This window comes from Oryctolagus cuniculus, chromosome 2 (genome assembly GCF_964237555.1).
Source record: "Oryctolagus cuniculus chromosome 2, mOryCun1.1, whole genome shotgun sequence".
Taxonomy (NCBI): domain Eukaryota; kingdom Metazoa; phylum Chordata; class Mammalia; order Lagomorpha; family Leporidae; genus Oryctolagus; species Oryctolagus cuniculus.
The window spans coordinates 168083411-168099802 of record NC_091433.1 but is presented as its reverse complement, the minus strand read 5'-3'; positions in this window follow the sequence as shown (position 1 = coordinate 168099802).

Sequence of the window (16392 nt, the reverse complement as noted above, 5' to 3'; positions counted from 1 at the left end):
CTGACAATAGCAAAAAGAGAACAAATGAACATAAGTTGCTAAAAATAAAATTAGGTGCTATATAAACTTGTTAATTGATGCTGAGGGTCAGTGAATTATAGTAAGTTAAGTTTTCTATACAAGATTCTTACATGTTTTCAATCATTCATTAGTAAACCAAACCCATTCTTGCAAGAACCTTCAATTGTGCTTTTACTATGTCCTATTTTAGGACCAAAAGTTCTTCTTAATTATAGAAAGAAATTTAAAAGGCAAACAACTAAACACAAGGTATGTTAGTCAAAGCTGCTGACTGAGGAGAGCAGGCTTCAGCAGAATTTGGAGGACTAACAACATTTTGGTGAGAAAAGAAGCAAATGCCAGTGGGAGAGTAACCTCAAACGTCTATACCTTCTATAACATCTGTGGAAAATTTCCAAGAGGGTTCATCTAGGGAGAGGGTAATTATTTCAGGTGGCTCCCCTGTAAAGTCACAGCTCTGTAATCTCTTGTCAAGAAGTGTAACGTTCAGAAGAGAGCTTTGGGTCAGTGGGAAAGTGCTGGCTCCCATGGAGAAAATGATTGGGCTCCAGATGACTGCCTGTCCTGGGGAATGACAGAAGAATCCCATTGCTGAGACACGCCAAACCGTGACACTTTCATCTTTAACATGGTTGATGAAAATCTAGGAAAGAAAGCCATTCCTCATGCTCAATAATGTACTATGAGAATCTCAGAAGTGGAATGAATATTCATGAAAAAATGATCAAAATGAATATCATAATTATTATGCATATCATTATCTTTTTAAATAATGACTAATACCTATGCACCTGAAAAAATGAGTCAGTCCCAAGAATAAGAATTGGTATGGGTCTCTACCCACAGGAAATTAGACCAAAATAGAATATCAGGAAATCAATGTTCTCTCTCAAAAGTTTCATTTCCATTAATCCAAAAATGTTTGGAGATGACAACTTAAAAATAGAAATAAGTTCAATTATTGCATATTCACTATTTAGAGTATTTAGGCAACTGATATATTTGAAGGCTTCCATGATCTGCTTGCAAACTGATGATTTAGAATAATATTAAGTTCAGGAAATCTAGCAGGAGAAGACAGTAGAAGCAAAGGAATTGGAGGAACATTAAATTTAGCACCCAGGAAGTGACTCACTTTTTTTAAAAAATGTTTTATTTATTTATTTGAGAGGTAGAGTTACAAACAGAGAGAAGGAGAGACAGAGAGAAAGGTCTTTCATCTACTGGTTCACTCCCCAAATGGCCACAATGACTGGAGCTGAGCCAATCTGAAGCCAGGAGCTTCTTCCAGGTCTCCCATGCAGATACAGGGGCCCAAGAGCTTGGGCCATCTTCCACTGCTTCCTCAGGCCATAGCAGAGAGCTGGATCAGAAGAGGAGCAGCCGGGACTAGAACCAGTGACCATATGGGATTTTGGTGCCACAGGTGGAAGCCTAGCCCACTATACCACAGTGCCGGTCCCAGCAATTCACTTTTAAACTAGATAATTTTTCTACACCTAAATTAAAAAAAATTTTTTTCCTCTGAATATGCTTCATTTGATTTTTAGGTTGCCTGAGTACCCTTCTTGCTACCAATGTCCATTAGACTTTCTCAAATCTGTTTCTTTGCATCTAACCCAAATTTTGTTTCCAGAATTTATTGACAGTTTATGTATTAATTTCTATTCCTCCCTGTACCTCCTAACATAGAAAGCATGAAAAATATTGAGAATAAATAAAAGAATACAACTGAGAAAATCATCTTAAAAAGAGAAGAAAAAGTTCATTTGAATTTATGCAAAGAAAAGCAAAATTTTACATAGAGCAATATGTCTCACCCTCCTTATTCATGTGTCTTTTAAATATACATAAAACCATAAAGGTTTCTCTGATGTTTTTTAAATTATAAGGACATGTTTTATGTGGTTTAAGTAAACCAAACCATGTTACACAACTGATTATTGTGCGCATTTAAAAGAAAGAAGCATCAGAATCATAGAAAGTCATGTGACCATGGAAGAAAATGCAGAAAAAGATTCACAATAGGGGTTGGCATTGTGTCACAGTGGGTTGAGCTGCCAACTGCAATGCTAGCATCCCACATGGCTGCTGGTTCAAGATCCAGCTGCCCCTCTTCCTATCCAGCTCCCTGATAATGCATCTGGGAAAGCAGCCAAAGACACCCCAAGTACTAGGGTCCCACACCCATGTGGGACACCTGGAAGAAGCTCCTGGCTCCTGGCCTCAGCCTGACTTTCCCTGGCTGTGCAGCCATTTGGGGAGTGAATCAGCACATGGAAAATCTTTCTCCTTCTCTATCTCTCTCTCTGTAACTCTGCCTTCAAATAAATAAATAAATCTTTTTTTAAAGATACACAATGACAAAACCAGAGATCAAAATGATGTAGCCAAGGGATATGTGCAACCTCTAGAAGCTAGAAAAGGTAAATAAATTCTTACCTCCAGAAGGAATGTACCGCTGCTAAACTGTTTTACTGGTCTATAGAAAAGTAATATCACAAGTTTATGTTTTTTGGATACATCTAATTGTGGTAAGGTGTTATAGCAACAATAGAAAAGGAACTCATTAGGAAAGAGGTGACATGAATCTGAGACATAGGTAGGGAGAGGCAACTTAATGGTTAGAGATCACATGCCTATCATAGAGGTAATAAGAGGATAGGATCATACAGTATGTATAAGGAAAAAAATCAATGGAAAATAACCCATCCTTTTATGAGTATATGTGTTTTTGTGGTAAGAACTCTCTAGATTTGTTCCTTCTCATGGATGTACAAAGCTAAATCTATGTAGGTAAAACTATACACACGACAGGCAAAACAACACCATGATTCAATAGCATCTCGAGGACTTTGAGGGAGTATATCAGTTCTCTCCACAATGTGACCCTTAAAAATTCAGACATTACTGATTTTTTTCATCTGCTATGGATAAATCCATCCATCATACACTGATTTACCTGAAAGATTGCTTTACTTTCCCATAAAGGACAGAATGACTCATTGCTCCTGATCTCTCTCTCTCTTCTCTACCTCAAGGAGCTATTATTTTTTTTTTTCAGGTAACTTTCCACAAAAGTGCCCTTCATTATTCATTATGTATCTTAATAATTTAGCAAGAACACTGTCATACATAGCTTCACTTCAGGTTGCTGCAAGTGTAAATTTCAATAGAGACTTACTAACCACACACTAATAACATTTATATAAATAATTAAATGTATCCAGGGCACTGAAATTTTATTCTGTCTACAGAGAAAGGAAAATTGTATTTTGTTATATACAAATACTGGTTTTTCTATAATCTTTGCATACCCCATGACTGGTTCCTAACTTATTTCACACATAAGTATTTCTGAAGTTCTCCACTTATTACTAAGGCACTTGCAATGCTCCACTAGGAGAAAAAAGACAGAGACAAGAATGGCAGAAAGCAAGTTCAATTATAAAATGCTATATGGCTCTACCCTTGTAACTCCCTGACCTTGAGAGTTAAGTCTTCCTTTTAAGCCACACGACAGAGTTAGCCCATAATGGAGAACTACATTCTACATATGTTACAGCCCATGCTTGTCATGCCTATGATGGATATTCCAAATCAATCAGAGTGCAATTTTTTTCTGAATCTATCACAGTTCAATTTTCCACTAAAGTGGAGTTCAGCCTTACAATTTTCATTACAGCAAACTAGATAGCTATTACCATTTTCTCATAATGCTCACCCCAGACACAGCTTATTTTCTTTAGTAAGTTTCTCCCTAGTTTCAAATCTAAGACCAATCCACAACTTTAGGGAATGGGAAACTATGTATCAGTTATTTTTAAGTAAAACCTGTTTTTGTGGCTGACTCTGGGGTGATTTGGTTGCTCTGTCCATTTGCAAGGTATTTGTTTTTGCAGTTTTTGTTGTTTTCAGGAATGCATATTTATTCCTATCTCTAGAAGTTAGTGGACACTAAAGGTATTATCCTGAACCTGTGGGAGGAGCTGAGAACTAAAGAGCCTAGTTAGGTTGTATTATTTGAGCATTCTTGAAGGTCATCTCTGAATATTATTGCTGGATATTACCTGTGCTAAAGTCACCTTTCATTTTGAATCTACTGTTGTTAATCAACCACTATTAACAATCTGCCTTAAAATCTTCCATTTATCTTCTTCATTGGATCACCTCTGTTGATGGAAGTTACCTAATATGTGTAGCCTTAGTCTGTTCCATTTGACTCTGTGGTAGGAAATGCTTTTCTATCTATCCTGCTTTCTTACACTAATTCCCAAACAGAATATGGGTAGGTATTATATCTATTTTTAACCTTTTAATTCCTACCAAACTGCCTGCCACAAAAAATCCTTTCCCAAAGTGACCCACATTATCACTGTATGACCCACAATGATGTTATCATCAGTAGATGTTCTTGATGCTCAGCCAATAGATAATTGCTCTGTGATATAGTGATGCTTCCAAGATATCAAAAGGCAAAGGGGAAGAATAAAATGAAGAAGAACAAGCAACAGCACTTTCATACTGTCAAATTTCACATATCTATGAGCCATGCACCCTTTTACTTCTTTGGCTGCCTGTCTCTGAATTTTCTCCATTATTCTTTTGTTGTTCTGATTCATTACAAAGAACTGTGAAGATCTTATTATTGGAGAGCAAGCAGTCATTATCATGTTTTATTTTGCTGTGCTAAGAACATAAAATTCAATGCTGTATAGTAGCATTGTATTATACTAATGACAGTTGTGACATGTCCATTGATAGTCATTAACACCATCTTTGCATTAAATAAATTTAAGAGATCCCATGGAAGTTTACAGATTTAAAGATCACTGACATCTGTTTATTTACAGGATTAAAGAGATGTCCTAGCCCTCGGTTAAACTGAACATCTTTATTTGAAGTTGATGCCAGCCAAGAGCAGCTGGTCAGGAAAGGTGGTTTCTATTAAAAATCTTGCAAGTTCCAAATTGTTGTTCAATAAGAAATCTTAAAGATCAAAGATAATTTTGGGAATCATCTGCCTTAATTATTTGTTGAACAAAGTCTTTCATATTTAAAATGTTCATGCATAAATACTTGCATATTCATATATAACTATATAGAAAGTCTTTGCAAGTTTTTTTTTTTAAATATTTGATTATTTGTTTGAAAGGCACAGTTAGAGAAAAGAGAGACAAAGAGAGATCTTCCACCTGCTGGTTCGTTACCCAGATGACCACAATGACCAGGCTGGGTCAGGCTAGGACCAAGAACCAGGGGCTTCTTCCTGGTCTCCCACATGGGTATAGGGGCCCAAAGACTTGGGCCATCCTCCATGGCCTTCACAGGCTCATTAGCAGGGAGCTGGACTGGAAGTGGAGGTGCTGTGACTTGAACTATACCCTATGGGATGCTGGCGCTGCAGTCTGTGACTTTAACTTGCTGCACCACAGCGCCAGCCTCTACTATGCAAGTTTTGGTATGCATGAACACCATTTGTCTTGGTTTAGTAAAATAACACCAGCTTCTAAATGATGTGTTTCCAATTTCAGTTGCCTCTGTGTATTGACTGTGTGATTACATATAGTACAAACTCCCCCTGCTTGCTCTTCAGTCTATCAGTCATTAAGTAACTAAGAGAGGCTCATTGTGACCACTGACTAATCACATAATTTCTCTCAAACTCTTTCAGTTATGATTCACTGCATATATATTTGTTATTCAGGTGACTAACAGCAAAAAATTATAGTTGTATTTCCTCCTTGTCATCCAGGGTTCAACCTGTTTGCCATTTTACAAAAATGGATAATCAAAAGACAACATTGGTCAACAAAGATGAAAGTGCAATGAAAAAATCAAAGTGATATGGAAAGTGAAATTCAAATAGAATATACATGGATTTTTAGAGAAGAAATGATATCAGTGAAAGTGTTGATATTGCCACTGTTCAAAGTATGGCCAGGGGAATTCCATTTGTGAATGTATACTTATTAATGCACATGAGAAACATGGTTGCTATAGGAAACATGTAGAACTCAAAGGAAGCAACGCTGAAAAAAAAAAAAAGAAAGAAAAAAGAGAAATAAACCACACAGGGCAAAGACTCTCAGAAAAATTCCACAACACTGAATGCAAAAGGGGAAAATTGGTAGAAGTTGATTCTAACTTAGAAAGGAACATGGCGATTTACTAAGTCACAGAAAAGATACTCATTTCATGTGGTAATTTATAGAATGAGAAGTCAAGCATTGCTTAAACATTCATTTATTCTTGATAAATTGGAATTTATTTCTTTTTAAAAGAAAATAACATTTAATCTCAACATTTTTAATATTTAAAAATATAATGTGCTAAATAAATTTAGTTTTTGTATTTTTTCAAATCTATGCATTTATATTGAACAGTAAAGGAGTTTTATGTATTTTAAGATCCAATTTGTAATAAAAGCTGTCGCTCGCTCCGCGGGCTCACGGAGGAGCGGCAACAGATTTGCTGTTGTTTCTTTCCCCAGTCCTCCCCAGATAAGCTGCCACTCCCCCTGCCTCCGCGGAGGGGCGGCACCCCCGCCGCTTCTCCCGCTTCTGCGAAGGAAGCGTGGTGAGGCAGCTGTGTGGAAGTTGTTTACTCTCTCTCAGCGCCATATGGTGGGAGATCAGATGCATAGAGTTAGTCTTAGTAGTTACAGTAGTTTAGTCTAGTCTTGGTAATGTCAGTATTTGTCCTCAGTATTTATTTGTCCACAGTCTTAGTACTTATTTGTCTCCTGGGCGACGGGCCCTGCCATGTTACGGGAGACGGGCCCTGCTCCCCACAAAATCTTTCTTAAAAAACAATTTGTAAAAACCTTTTGCAATTTTTCCCATTGATTATTGAGATCACTTTGCATAGTTTTAGCCTTTAGAGTCACTTTTACAGTCTTGCATAATGGGTTACAAAGTAGGGGCTATTTCTACTGATACTCCAGAATAGGAATCCACTTGGATATCAGAACATTTGTGTAGGTTCACATAAAGGATGCTCAAATCTTGAGTTGATGGTGAGAGAACTATATATTCAGTAAGAAGTAAATCAACCTGGAAATCTTGTGTTCTAAAGAGCAGAAATAATACAGGAGAGCAGAAACCACAAATTTGGAGAAAAAATTGTGAAAACATTTCTGCCCTTGTCACTAGAGAATTAGGGTCTATAACCTGGTTGGACAGAAAAGGAACTGGAATTCCAGTAATAAAACTGTATGTTTATGGAAGTATGTGGAATGAAATACTTCAATTATTATCCCTCATTGTTCCCTATGCTTGAGATTATCTGAGGAAAGAAGAAAGAACACAGATAACTCTCTCTCTTTCTCTCTCTCTCCCTCACACACACACACACAAACACACACATATACACACATATACATGCACACACACAAGCAATTATGTTCTTAATATTTACTGATGTAAAGTTAAAATCTAACTTCATGTACTCTGCATTGAATGTGTTTTATCCACCTGGATACTTTAAAATTAACACAATGATTTCATATTCTTATTTATTTAATGGAAAATTGGTTTTGGATTTGGAAATATGAAGTCAGCAAGAAAGACATTGTCAGCATGTTGGAATGAATAAGGTTCTGCAAAATTACTGTAATCACACCTATGGTGAGTGAATTAATATCATCTCTTAATCTTTGTGTCACTTCATCTATTTTCCTCCCTTTACTACACACTAAAAAATGAGACAAGGTCCACCTATGCTTTGTGAATTGCATTATGTTGAGTATTGTTGAAGTTTTTTAAAAAAACTAATTTATGATGTACTCTGAATAATTTTCTATGTGCAACCAAGGGAGTAATCAATATGACTTCCTTTAAAATTAAGAGCTGTGTTAAGCAACTCCCACAGTTCTGTGATTTCCAATTTTATCTCTGAATTCATGTAAGAAGGAAAATTTTATAACTGGACACAATGTTCAGAATAATAAATAACTTGCTAGGGAAGAACATCATTTGAGATGATGGTTCTGTTTCTCTTGGTTTTCAGGTAAAGCAGTCATGGTAATCATTCCCGCCTGTCTTTTAAGAGTCATCTATCTGATTTATTCTGGAAGTTAGTGGCGTGATGGAATCATTTGGGGGGGCAAGTCACTCTCTTGCCAAGGCAACCATCAGCAGGTAATACAGGACAGAAATCTTCATCTGGGGCTTCAGCACAATAAAGATACCAGTTAGCATTCACTTCAGTAGGAAACATACTGGCTTGCTTTCTGTTCACGCCAAGTATGTCAGTGTTGGACTATGTGAGATATTGCTTCTGATGTGATCTATAACCTTGGAGTTACGCCATTGTCTTCCTAACTTTCAGTTACTAAAATAGTGAAGCCAATACTTGGTTTGTTTTCACTCTAAGATGAAACATTCTTTGATTCTGAATTTCATTCAGATCATAGATGCTCATAGACATGTGTATATGGGTGTTTATATAAAAATAAATATGTATATATATGTCAACATATATTCTTTTGAAGTTTGCTTTTTAACTTACTATCTTTTAGACACTGCTCCAAATAAGTGCATGGATCCTATCTTTAATTTTTATAGTTATATAGTATTTTATTTATGTCTGCGTAGTACAGTTTATCCTCCAAGCCACCTATTTTGAGTATTTAGAAAGTTATCTGTATTGCATAATTACACATAATACTTCAGTAAATGTGGAAGCAAACACTTTCCTACTATCTGAATCTGTTGGTTTGTGCTGACACACAGAAATCTCTATTTTAACCATACTTTAAGAATTTTGACCATATTTTACCAAATAATTTAGGCTTTGAGCTAGAGTTCTTTTATTTTCTTTTTTTTATGAAAATAGTACTTTTAACACACACACACACAAAGACTCAAAACATACTAAGTAATCAAAGCAGGAAAAGTTTTTAAAAATGAATGATTGGTATATAGCTTAACAAGAGTAAAAAGAAGGCATCTTACATAGTAATGGCATTACCTACAAACTTTCATGATGATACAGCTCAGATTATTTTTCTATCTTTATAGACATTAGTTGCCTTGGAAATATTTTGCCCACAGAATTAATGTGGTGATTATTAACTTGAACAGACCACAGAGTGCACAAGAATTTGGTAAAACATTATTCTAGGTCTGTCTGAGCAGGTGTTTTCTAATGAGATTAACATTTGAATCGGTAGACAGAGTAAAGCAGATTATCTTTCTTAATGTGGGGGACCCTCTGCCAATCAACTGAAGATCTGAATAGAACAGCAGGACTGAGTTAAAGGGAACGTTTTTTTTTTTTTTTTTTTTTTTTTTGCCTGACTGAATGAGCTAGGACATTGATCTTTTCTTGCACTTGTACTGAAACTTAACCATCAGCTCTTAGGCCTTAGAATGAAGACTGGAGTCTATATCATTGATTTTTCTGAGTATCCAATTGCTGACTGCAGATCATTGTCCTTGAATCTTATAATCTCATGAGACAATTCCTTATAATAAATCTTTTTGTTTATAAATAAATCTATATCTATATCTGTATCTATACAAATATCTATATCTATATCTATACATCTATATTTCCTATTCTGGAGAACCCTGACAACTACAAGGGTCCTTCAAAACATTTAAGGAAAATTGTATTATAAGATATTTATTTTGGTGCAAAAATTTTTGAAATTCTTACATCTTTTTTTCTTAAAAAAGTTCCCAGAAAATGTGTATTATGAAAAACTACCCATGGTTTCAAGTTTTCCCCTCAATAAAATTTAATTCCATTTTTTTCTACAAACTTTTTGAAGTTCACTCATGCAACCAGCCAGGCTGTTTTAATAGAGACAAAGTTTAAAACAAGCAAAAATAGCAATCAAAGCAACAAATCTTTGTTGCAAATTTGTTTTTTTATTGTGTTTGTTCCTTTAAAATTTAATACAGCATTTTTTCTAAAATGGATATTTCATAGATTATATAATACACATTTCAACAACTTCCTAACATATCTTGTGTAACTTTGTATATAATATGGGTATGGACACATATGAACAGCTATGTACTGCACATGCTTATATTTATATATACAAAATACTTTGTGTGTGTATATATGTACTTACACAAAGTACTCAAAAATTTATGAAAATGTATATTATGAAAAAAGCTATACACAGACTTCAACAATTTTTATACCAAATTAAATTAATATTTTATTTCCATGAATTTTTTGAAGTACCTTTGTATTTAGATTTATAGGTAAGTAGAAAGAAGATAGATAAATAGACAGATAATATTTTTGTGTTCTACATATTTCTTCCAACATTATTCAGGGAAACAGAAATATAAAAAAGTTTTTCATTTGAGACTAACTTTAAAATCACATATGTATGTAGTTCTGCAATACTGAGTGTAAAATGTACAGATTCTATCTTTAGAATCAACAGAGAAGAATTCCATTATTACCATTTTCTACAGGACAAAATAAACCATATTTTTTGTCTGAAAATATCAGGGAAGTAAAGAATAAAATGAATGGCTGAGAACACAATACATTTTATCTGATGTAACCAAATGTTGGCAGATACAGTGAACTGTAAGGCAAGGCTGACAAAAAAGGGATGGCAAGAAAAGAAAGATGTTAATGTAGAAATGAAAGAAAAAAAATCTGTCTCTGTAGGTGCCTTTGTAGAGTGAACAACCCATGAAAGCTCACACAGTTTTGTTTCTTATCACAGCTGTGTTTTCAGAGCGGCTCAGCAGTCCCTGTGCTTAGACCTGTGCCTACCCAGGTGGAGTAGGAAGAACGTGATTGAAGGATGAGCCAGTAAATGAGGTTCATGCAAAAAGCCTTCTGAGAAAATCTCAAGTCAAAATAAATATTTATTTCTTTTTGTACTGGGTGAATTTGTCTAGCTAAATGCTGCTTGTAGGGGCCTCCATTTTACCTGATCTGTGCATTCCCACACCCATACAACAAAGTCAAGGGAAAGTGGACAAATGAGTTTCTGGTGTGCTCATTTTTTCTGGCACCAACATTCAACTTTAATGCCCCTTTGCTAATTATATGTCATAAGGCCTTGCTTTCAACTGGCTGTCAATTATAATAATTGGCTCCAACACTCCCCTGGATGATGCTTGTTAAGATTTTTCATGTTATTTTTTCAAAGATTTATTTATTTCAAAAGCAGAGTAACAGAAGAGGCAGAGAGAGGAGAGAGAGAGATACAGAAAGAGACAGAGAGAGAGTGTGCTTCTATCTGCTGTTTCACTCCCCAAATGACAGCAACAGTGGATCTGAGCCAGGCCAAAACTCCATCTGTACCTCCCACGTGGGTAGACAGGGCACAAGCACTGCCTTCCCAGTTACATTAACAGGAAGCTGGTTTAGAGGCAGAGCAGCCAGACTCCAACCTACACTCCAAATTGGGATGCCAGCTTCACAGACAAAGACTTAAATCTACTGTTCCAAACTGGCAGCCCCAAGATTTTTCACATTTTAAATGATTCATATTAAATAAAAAATTTTATTTATTTTCATTCATTTGAAAAGCATAGAGACAGACACAGAGACATATGCTGATTTATTTCTCAAAAGCCCTCCACAGCTGGAACTGGGTCTAGCTGAAGCAAGGAGCCCATATGTGTATATCAATCAGGGTCTCCTAAGTGGGTGGCAGGGCCTCAATTACTTTGGCCATCACTTGCTGCCTTCCAGCGTTTGCATTAGCAGGAAGATGGAGTTGGAAGTGAAGACAGCACTCGGAGATGGGAGTGAGTGTCCCAAGTAGTGTCTTAACTGCTACACCAAAGGCCTGCCAGATGTTTCTATATTATTGGGTTGAATCATTTCTAACCCAATTTTTGAGACCTGAATGCAAAGCAAAATATCTTTTTTTACGTGTATATTATGACATGTTTTTGAATTTTTCTCCAGTTTTTCTTGTTTCCCAAATTTTGCCGTTCTACAAAATTTCAGGAATTGGTGATGACTTCCTGTCCACTTCTGCAGAATCAAGAATGCTGTTTAAATGTAAATCAAAATAGAGGGCAGGTTATTTTCCTTTCAGTCTTCTAAGGAAAATATAAACTTGAAATCTTTTTGTGCTTGTCTTAAAACCTTTATTAATAAGGAAATGTCTATTTTGCATAGATCTCATTTATTGGCTGATCATTATGGAGAAATATTAATTACTTACATTTAAATGAAAAAAAATCAGTTTTTATAATTTCAACTATGTTTAAAGATCTCACAGATAAAATTAAAATGTTAATAATGACCATTTTCAGCTGGAGGAAGTATCTACGTAGTTATATCAAATGTTCCAAAATGGACACTGTTTCTATTACAATCAGGGCAAAGTTCTGACCTTGCTTTTTCAGCAGATGCTCTCTTTTTATTGCTAAGAGTAATTTCTAAAGTAAAAGGATTTCTAGGCATACTCCTGAAGTAGGCAGGCATACAGGTTAAAATTGATCAGATTTGTGAACTGGAAGACCACGCCCCTGTGTGACCTCATGCTCCTACCTGATGCCTTTGCCACGCCCCTGTGTGGCCTCATTCCCCTACCTGGCCACACCTGGGTGCCCACCAGCCAATCAGGTCAATTAACCACTCCCCTTTGGAGTGGGTTAAAAGCCTAGGGCACAGTGTGCCCGGCCCTGCTCTTCTTCCCTGGCCTCTTGCCAGGACAGGGCTTGCTGTAGCCCTGCGCCTCCAGGGCGCATGGCCTTCAGGCCATGTGCTCTAGGCTTCCTGGCCTGGATGCTCATCCACATGGCTGGTTCCTGGTACTTGGTATGAACCCCCATTCACCTCTCTCCCCTAAATAAAGCTCTCTCTCATGTACCTTTCTTACTAAATAAAAGCTTAAAACGTACCATGCTGCCTCATTTATCTGTGCCGGTATTTAGAATTCTTTAAATATTAGGCAAGAACCCTCTCGGGCTTATTAATATTGGGGAATTTAGTAATTAGCCCGTGGTGAAATTATAAGGCACCCCAAATTCCGGTAGCGCATGTGGCACCCCGGATAGCATTTCTAGGGTACTTTAAGGGGCCACATTTCAGGGTAGATTTTAGTGGGTCTTGTCCGATTTCACTCCTAGAGAGTGAAGAACTCTGAAGCTTCACTAGAAGAAAATGTTAAATTTTAGTATGTAAAATCTGTGTTAGTTTTTTGTTACTTTAACATTCCTTGGAAGAGTTTCTTTGCAAGGAGAAGTTTATTTTGGCCTATGATTTGCAAGTTCACAGTTCAGAATCAGATGACCCCATTATTCTGGCATCTGTCAGAGACTTGTCTTTGGGGAGTGGATGGAGAGGAATGACCACATGGTGAGCCAGGAAGTGCAGCAAGAAGCTAGGTTGAACTAAACTTAAATAACCAAAGCTCTTCAGAGAACCACCTTCTGAGGGCAAGCCTCCAGCAACCTAAGGACCCCCCACTGGACCCAGCTTTCAGATGCAATAATTCGATCTAATCTCCACCCCTAATCCATCAACTTGTAACACAAGATTTCCATAGTTTGAACATCTGCATGAATTTGGGCAGCCAAGTTCTGTTAGATCCACAACAAAGTCTGTTTGTAGAACAAGTAGTCATGTTTCTGAATATTTTATGAAGGGAACTTTAACATCTGTACCTTGATGCTTGCTTATAATTATTTTAAAATCATATTCCAGTACAACACTTGAGAGGTAGTCTTCATCTTGCATATAATGTTTCCCAATTTTCCCAAAATATTAATAGCAGTATGCATATGGTTCTCCTCCATATAATGTATTCCCTGTTCTACTATTTTCAAAGTGGTTCCCAAGTTATCAGCTTTTGAAAAAGACCTTGAAAGTATTTGCCTTCCTCATCTTCTAGTTTTTCTTCAGATTTTCAGACATCATTTATTAATGTGTAAGCAAGATTGAGGGAAAAACAAATTATTAAGATATTCACATCAACTTTGCCAGGATTAAAGAGACAATAGATTACTGTAAATGCCCAAACTGACCTCTAACATGCTTCATTTTTCTTTTTCTTTTCATTGCTTATATGACCATGATAACGTTACCAGTGACTAAACAAATAAGGTTGATCTTAATATATTTTTTATTTGAGAAAGGTCATTGAATTGTCATTGTACAATAAAGTATTCAGGAAGCATGACCTTGGGAATGCCTTCTTTCTTCTATTTGTGTGGAGATGGACAATTTGGTTCATATCTTAAAAGGGCAAATTTGCATACACTCAACATTTTGGACTTCAGTTAAGATATTAAGACTTTCCCTCCTCCCTAAAGAAAAAGCAGGCATCTTTCCTCTTCAATTGCGCTAGCTTAGTAAAAGCAAAAATTGTAGCTGCTCTGAATCATTGAGCGGGCTTTTAACTCTGAGTGTATTCCAAACACATCTTCAGGTCTGCTGGCAACTTTGTTCCCTAACCCAAAGCCTGAATACTAATCATGTGAAAACTCTGACATTATTCAGGCCACATGAGTACTGCATTTCTCCTGAAATACCACCCTGTAGAGACACAGAACACAGTAAATGATATGTAAAAGATGAATATTAAAATAATGCCACTGTCTCATCCAGGAAGTGGGTCAAGTTCTCCGAAGCTATTTAGTTGGTTTCCATGTGAGAATGACATATTACATATCAGAGTTGGTCATACATGTAGACAAAAATGAGTGCATGTGATATAAGGGAAGCTGTGTTGTCAGGAATCTGCACTGTACCTCCGTAAACAGTGTGCTGGAGTTACTGAAATTCCTGTTTTTAGAGTGATTCACTTGGGTATTATTGTCTCCAGGGAGTTCTTATTAAAAAGCAATTGTTATCTTGCAAAAAAGAGTTGGTGCATTATAATAAATTATTTATGAGATTGGTTAGTTTTGCTTTGGGAAAAAGGATATGGATGTGAATGATATAAAACAGAATATCTAAGAAATTATGTTTAGTGTTTGTGTGCAACAAAGTCTTCCACTGGACTGTAACTCTTTGAAGGCAAAGCCTGAATCTTATTTATTTTTATATCCCCCATTTTTCTCAGAAGAATGAATAACATCCTTTTCAATACAGGATTTACTTAAATCGAAAGAAGCATTAATAGGGATGGACATTTTTCTAAAGAAGGACTGCTTGAGAGAATCTGGGAAGTGGAGATGCAAACATCTATGCATGAACAAGAACACCAACCATGGATTTAGCTGTGATTACTTCAGATGTTTTCAGGAGCACACTTTGACATTAATCCTCAAGCCCTTAAATAATCAACATCCAGTAGAAAGAAAGAAATTCAAGGGGAAAAGAGATTAGCCTCTTGCTCCGCTCAGAGTCATATTGCTGCAGAAGAAATGTGCTTGATCTGTTACCAAATACTCAGAAACATCTGCTTTTGGAAGTAATGTAGAATGGATTAACAAGGGCCGGACTGAACAACAGGAAAGAACAACAGGTTTTCAGTGTCTCACAATGAAGCCATAGTGAGGTAGCAGGAAGAGCATAGGCATTATAGGATCACTAAGTACAATGAAAATAGATCTTTGTAAAAAATTAATAGTGGAAATGTGAGAGGGATGGGAAGGAAGGTTTGGAGTGTGGGCAGGGGGAGGAGGGAGGTGCCACTGTGGTTCAAATCTTTCATATATGAATCTTGTATAACTTAAGTAAATTTAAAAGATAAGATCTGGGGCTAATGCCTTGGCTTTTTGGGACTTCAGAGGTGTGATTTTTTTTTTCTTCGCCCTCTGAACATAAAATCCTCTGCAACAATGGAAACAAGGACATGCATTCCACTGGGCCAAATAAAACAAATATACATCAAGCACCAATTCTTGCCTTAAATAATAATAGCCTCAGGGCCAGCACTGTGGCACAGTGAGTTAAAGCCCTGGTCTGTAGCCCTGGCATCCCATATAGGCACCGGTTTGAGACCCGGCTGCTCCACTTCTGATCCAGCTCTCTGCTATGGCCTGGGAGAGCAGTGGAGGATGGTCCAGGTCCTTGAGCCCCTGCATCTGTGTGAGAGACCTAGAGGAAGCTCCTGGCTCCTAGCTTCGGATCGGTGCAGCTCCGGCCGTTGTAGCCAGTTGGGGAGTGAACCATCGGATGGAAGACCTCTCTCTTTCTCTGACTCTCCTCTCTATGTGTAACTGACTTTCAAATAAAAATAAATAAATTTTAAAATAATAATAATAATAATAGCCTCCCTTCTACCTCCTATAGCAGAGAACAGTAAAGTCGTGTCCTGTTGTAGTTATTTTGAAGAAATGCTGGTCCAATAAAATGACCATATTCTAAAGGAAATGGGGTTTTCTTTTTGTTTGACAGTAAGATGAAGAAAGATTAAACTAAAAGAATTATTTCCATTTATGGACTACTCAATAAGACTTTGATTCTTCTTTACACTGT